This window comes from Mastomys coucha, chromosome X (genome assembly GCF_008632895.1).
Source record: "Mastomys coucha isolate ucsf_1 chromosome X, UCSF_Mcou_1, whole genome shotgun sequence".
In the NCBI taxonomy this organism is placed as follows: Eukaryota; Metazoa; Chordata; class Mammalia; order Rodentia; family Muridae; genus Mastomys; species Mastomys coucha.
Window position 1 is genome coordinate 41,466,785 of NC_045030.1, and position 6,000 is coordinate 41,472,784.

Sequence of the window (6,000 nt, forward strand, 5' to 3'; positions counted from 1 at the left end):
GCAGATCTTATTTTCTTTGCTTAAACATGAAGAGATGAAAGCTTAGGTCAAGTAACTGAACCAAGGTCAGACATTGCACTCCGAACTCCTTTGAGATCTAATAGGTCTAATCCAATCCGAGAGGAAGACTATTTAGACTAAAGGAGATATTTTTACACAGCACATCGTATAAAGCAGAACATCAGAATGTACATTTGTTTATTTTGGTCCTGACAAGATAATTGCATTAGCACTTACAAGTCTATTTCTGGGAGACTCTTCCAGTTTCTGAATGCTCTCATCGATATTCACCACTATGTTTAGGAACTGTAATGAATGCGTACAGGTTGCAATGAAGAGTGGCTTTATAAAGACTAGAGACTAAAATAGTAATATGAAACCTTTGGTCTCATAGAAGTTCAGAGTTGAATGGGAGTTTGGTAATGGGAAAAGCATAAGGAATCATCCCCCACATACTCCTCAAATCAGAGCTAGCAGGTCTTCATACACATATGATTGATTCTGTTTCTTGGCCATCTGTTTCTTGGCATAGGAAAATGTATATCTGAAGTCACTGCCATTGGCTGCTTGGCAGTATTTTTTCAGCGAAGCTGAGATTGCAGTAAAATGTGACCATTTCAAGCACTGGTTTTGGGAAACACCCTTGAGTGGCCCTCGTGGTCTTAAAATTATTTAACAATCCTAATTTGTTTCATATGAAAGAGAAGTTATGCTCTGAAATGCTATTAGGACAGAGGAAACAGTTTTGGTCTAAATTTTATTTTATTCTACCCCTCTTCCTGCACAAAACTATCCTGGTGTCACCTGATCAACACAGAACTCTTTCTTCCGTGAGAAGGCCTGGTGAATTAAGAATTGCAGGTGGCCTTTCCAAATCCATTTTCCTAACTGAGTTTCCTTGTCTGGCTTCAGTGGGTGAGAACGCACCTAGCTCCACAGAGACTTGATATGCCAGGGTGGGGGGATACCCAGGAGCCCCACCTTCTCAGAGGAGAAGGGGAGGGGGATTTTGGAGGGACTGTGAGGGGGACTCTGAAAAAGAGGCCATGGAGTTTATCACACTCTTCTCAGCTGTGTTCTTGCTCTATTTGTTAGCAATCTGCTGTCTCTCAAACAGGCCATTCACTTCTCGATAATAAGGCTATCTGTACTCAAATGAATGTTTCAAAATACAACTGAGAATGGGCCAAGGGAAGATGTCATAAAATCTATGTCTTGATTAAGCATTTAGGAATTATTCAGAACTGAAGGGTGACAAAACAGCGAAGTGGGTACAGGGGATTGCTGCCAAGACTAACGACAAGCTTGATCCCTTCCCATACTGTGGAAGGAGAGACCCAACTCTGTAGATTGTCCTATGATCCCAACACATGCACTGTAACATACACCTACAGACATTTACACAAATAAATAAACATTAACCATAAAAAAGGAAAAAGGCAGTAAAGAATCAACCAGAAGGGAATTCCTTTCCCGAACGTCAGCCGTGATTTTTTTTTCTGCAGGCGCTAAGACCATAAGTAAATTACACTGAGCTCTGTATTTAACCAGACTAAAATCTGGACCTTTTTCCCTTGGGCCCTTTGCCATAATCACAGAGAAAACTCAGCCTTGGATGAATGTCTGTTGGGAGGTGGGAAGACGAGGCCCAAGTGTTGGTGTGGGAAAAGCAGTGAGGATAGCTGAGTCACCTCCCTCACTGGAGGGTGACCAGGAAAATAGGAAATTACTATGCACAGTGGATTGTGGGATTGTGCTTTGTTGGCAGCTGGTGAGTGGCAGAGCTGGAATAAGAACCCAGGCAGCTGGCTCTACAAGCTGTGTTCTCAACTCCCGGGCTAGACAACCTCTCTCAGGAGAGTCAGGGACTCTCTGTCTCTGTGCCTGTCTATCATTTCACTCCCAGTTCCTAACAGACAATAACTGTTAAAAAAAAAAAAAAGCTGTGCAAAGAAGTCCCTCTTCTGTCCCTACAGTGCCCTATGATTATTGTCTCTGTCATTTCAGATGTTATTGCTTCTGGGAATTTTTCAAATGAATCTGTACAAGAGGCTTGCCTCTGCATTTGGTGATTGTCTTAGTCATTTAGTGACACTGTCACCACATACATGCACGTATTCCATCAAAATGAGTTTCCTGCTTATTACACTGAGGGAGAACATACATACAGCACAAACTGTGAGGCAGCTCAACCCCAGGATATTATGGGGTTTGGACTTTGGTTGGGTGGTTTGGAGGAAGTGAGTAAGTGAGTTGTGGTTTGCTCTAGAGTGGGCGTGTCAGAAGGCACGAGCATCCTATAATGGAGTATCTTGATAAAATCTTATTTAGTAAGAAGGCAGACTAGGGCAGAGCTAAAAGTCTACAGGACAAGCAGCAGGCACACAGGAGCTGGGAGAGAGGTGTTTTGTCACTGCAGTGGCTTGGGCAGTATTCAGTCTGTCTGAATTCAGACATTATAGAGTGGTCTTGCTTTTGTCTGGATCCATCATAGTCACAGAGCTGCCTTGTCTGATGCTGGCGTCCTGTGTCATTATGTTCAGCAGAACACCAAGACCTACTTTAGTGTTGCAACCATTGCCAGAGCAGCTCCTAGCAACCTCATGGTCTAGCTGATAGCTCTACTTCCATTCCTGAATGGTAGAAAACAAAATTTTTTTATTCAGATCACCTTTTTCCAAGAAAGCTTTGTGCAAGGGGCTTTCTTAGGGATGCTGTTTCAGTGGGCTCCTGGTTGTTCTCACCACGTAGATATACTTATTTCCAAACTTGTGTTCTCTCATCCCCACCAAACTGATATGTCTCCATCTACCCAGCCCATGACATATTTCTGAGCAAAGAGCCTAGCCTGTTGCTGTGATAAACACCATAGTCAAAAGTCACTTGGGGAGAGGGTCCATTCCAGCTTCAAAATTACAGTCTATCATCAAGGGAAGCCATAGTGGAACCTGGAGACAGGAAGTAAAGTAGAAGCCATGGAGGAACACTGCTTTCAGCCCGCTCCCAAACTCATGCCTTATGACGATGTATGTGCACCTTCATTTGACTCCCAGAAGGCTTTGTAGGTCAATGGTATGATGTGGCACAATTTTGCCAAGCAGTGCTATATGATCTTTTGAAGGTAAATTAGCCCAGTGAATGAACTAGTAGGCTGTGCTGCAAAGGGAATTGTTTGGTTGCTGGCATAGGGCTTCCTGAGCTAGACTTGGCATTCGTTTTCTTTAGTTACAGTCATTTTCATTTGCAATGCCTCCTTCAATGACTCTCTGCATAGTTCACTCGAGAACCAAGAACTCCTGGCCCAGCATAGAGATGCATACCTGCTAGTCTAGCACTGAGGAGACTAAGGCAGGAAGATGATGAGTTTGAGAGAGGCCTGGGGAGGCCCCAAGGCCTGACACTATTACTGATGCTATGTTGTGCTTGCAGACAGGAGCCTAGCATGGCTGTCCTTTGAGAGGCCCTACCAGCAGCTGACTGAGACAGCAGCAGATACACTCAACCATTGGACAGAAAGAAGCCAAGGACCCCTATGGTTGAACTAGAGAAAAGCTGGAAGAAGCTGAGGAGGAGGGCAACCCTATAGGAGGACCAGCAGTCTCAATTAATCTGGACCCCCAAGATCTCTTAAACACTGGACCACCAACCAGGCAGCATATACCAGCTGATATGAGGCCCCCAACACACATACAGCAGAGGACTGCCTGGAGTGTGGAGGATGTGGGAGTGTGGAGACATCCTCTTGGGGACTGGGGGAAGAGGAGGAATGAGATAAGGAACTGTCAGGGGGAAAAACAGGAGGGCGATAACAACTGGACTGTAAAAAAAAAATTAAATATTTAAAAAAAAAAAGATAAGATGAGGTGGCACAAGCACTCAGTACTCAGGAAGCAGGCACAGGCAGATCTCTGTAGATCTAAGGCAGCCTGGTCTGTATAGAGAATTCCAAATGAGCTAGGGAGATCCTGTCTCAAAGTGAAAAGAAACATGTGAATAAAAATAAACTAATAAAGCAAAATAAAGACAGCCTCCCTTGCTAACCACTGGAAATGAAGGACAAGGAAAATCTGGTTCCTTTCTTTCTGTCTGTCCATCTGTCTGTCTGTCTTCCGTCTGTCTGTGTACATGACCTGAATTTTGTTCTCTCTGCTGTGAGCTGGGATTGCTGAGATAGGTTCTTCCTATTCTTTCTCTGCCTGCCTTTTTTTGTCCTGCATGCATCTGTGAGGCACCAGTGCAGTGAGAGGTTCTGAAGAAATAGCGAGTTGCTTGGGTCTAACACGGCAAGCTGGTGAGGGTCTTGGAAAAGTCCTCCCAGTTCTTTGTACCTACTTCTTTTGTATCTCCCCGTTCACCTCCGCCCAGAGACTCATGAGTGAGGCACAACATAAGGCATGGCATCTGTGCATGTGGCTCTTCCTTCCAAATGTTATTTGAGCAGAGTTCCCTTTATATAACACACTTCTGAAAATAAGTATGCCTGTGACTATGTTTGCTTGAACGAAGCAGCTTCCATTTCAGTGTGGATTAGAGTAGATTGTTGTGAGACTATAAGAAGACACTACATACCAAATCAGACCAGTAAAATGTGCTGTGTAGTTTTTTTTTTCAACACCCTCTCAACAATGTTACACTTGCCCTCATTTTAAATGTAAGAAAACTGAGGAAGTATGATTACCAGAAAAAAAAAGGAAGAGGAAGAAAGGGTAAAGTGGGGAAAGATAAGAGGAAAACGGTCAGAAAAGTGTTGACCAGAAAGTAAGAGGATCTATCTGGTGGAGCTTTGCAGAGGTGGGATAGATGATGGGGAAAACTTTAAAGTAGATGTACTTTTGTTATAAACGTAGACCAAGAAGAAAAATAAACCAAAACCTTCTTGAAATGGGACAAACTGAAGTCATAATAATGAAGAAAAATAACACACACACACACACACACACACACACACACAAACACAAACAAGTGGTCATTACTCTTTGCTGTTAAGGCAAAGCCAGGCATCTATTCTGATATAGAGCCATAGTGCTCCATCTAGTGGCCATCTTTAGAAAATGTACTAGGAATTTGCCATAGCCTCTAAAGGGAAGCTTGAAATACAGCGAAGCTATGTTATTTTTAAAAAGACCGTGAGGTCCTGTTGTGCTGCTACATTTTTAAAAAATATTGAATAATCATTTCTTTTCCATATGGCAATTACTGATGCACAGTGCCCTTGGACCAATCAGTAACTTCAGCCCACCTTCCTTTTTGCATTCTTACCTCGAGAGAGCTATTCTTTGTCCCACTGTCCACTTAACAGAACACATTTGTGTATCAGGTGCTGGGGACACGGCATAGCACAATATTAACAAGATTCTTGTTTTAAAGGCGCTTCCTGTGAGAAATATGGAATAGTCAAGACCATTTTTTACAATAAATATTTTTTAAAGCCTCAAATTTTCTGTGGAAACAAAAGACACCCAAAAGGAATCACAAGCAAAAATAATCTTGCAGGAGGTATCACTGCACTCGATTTCATGCCATAGTAACAAAATAATGAGGAACTGACATAAAACCACATAGTGGAAGAAAGAAGAGGACCCAGACTTTAATCCCGTACAACTTTGGCCATTTGCTTCTAGACAAAAATGCAAAAAGTGTCCATGGGAGAGAAAAAACCATTTAAGCAAGTAATGAAATATGGATGCCTACATGCACAAGAATGAGACCAGATATGTATCCTTATTTCATATTTCTCACGGGAAGCTCCTTTAAAACAAGAACCTTGTTAATATTGTGCTGAGCAAAACTGAAACCCAAATGCAACAAAGACCTTAATGTAAAAGACCTGAAACTGTGAAACTGTGAAAAAATAGGACTCCAAAATCAGTACAATGAAGCTTACAGTTGGCAGACAGGACCGCATAAAATGACGCCTCAACACAGCAAAGGAGATTGTTAGTCACATGAAGAGACTTCTGGCAGAATGGGAGAAAATTTTTGTCACCTACACACGTGGCA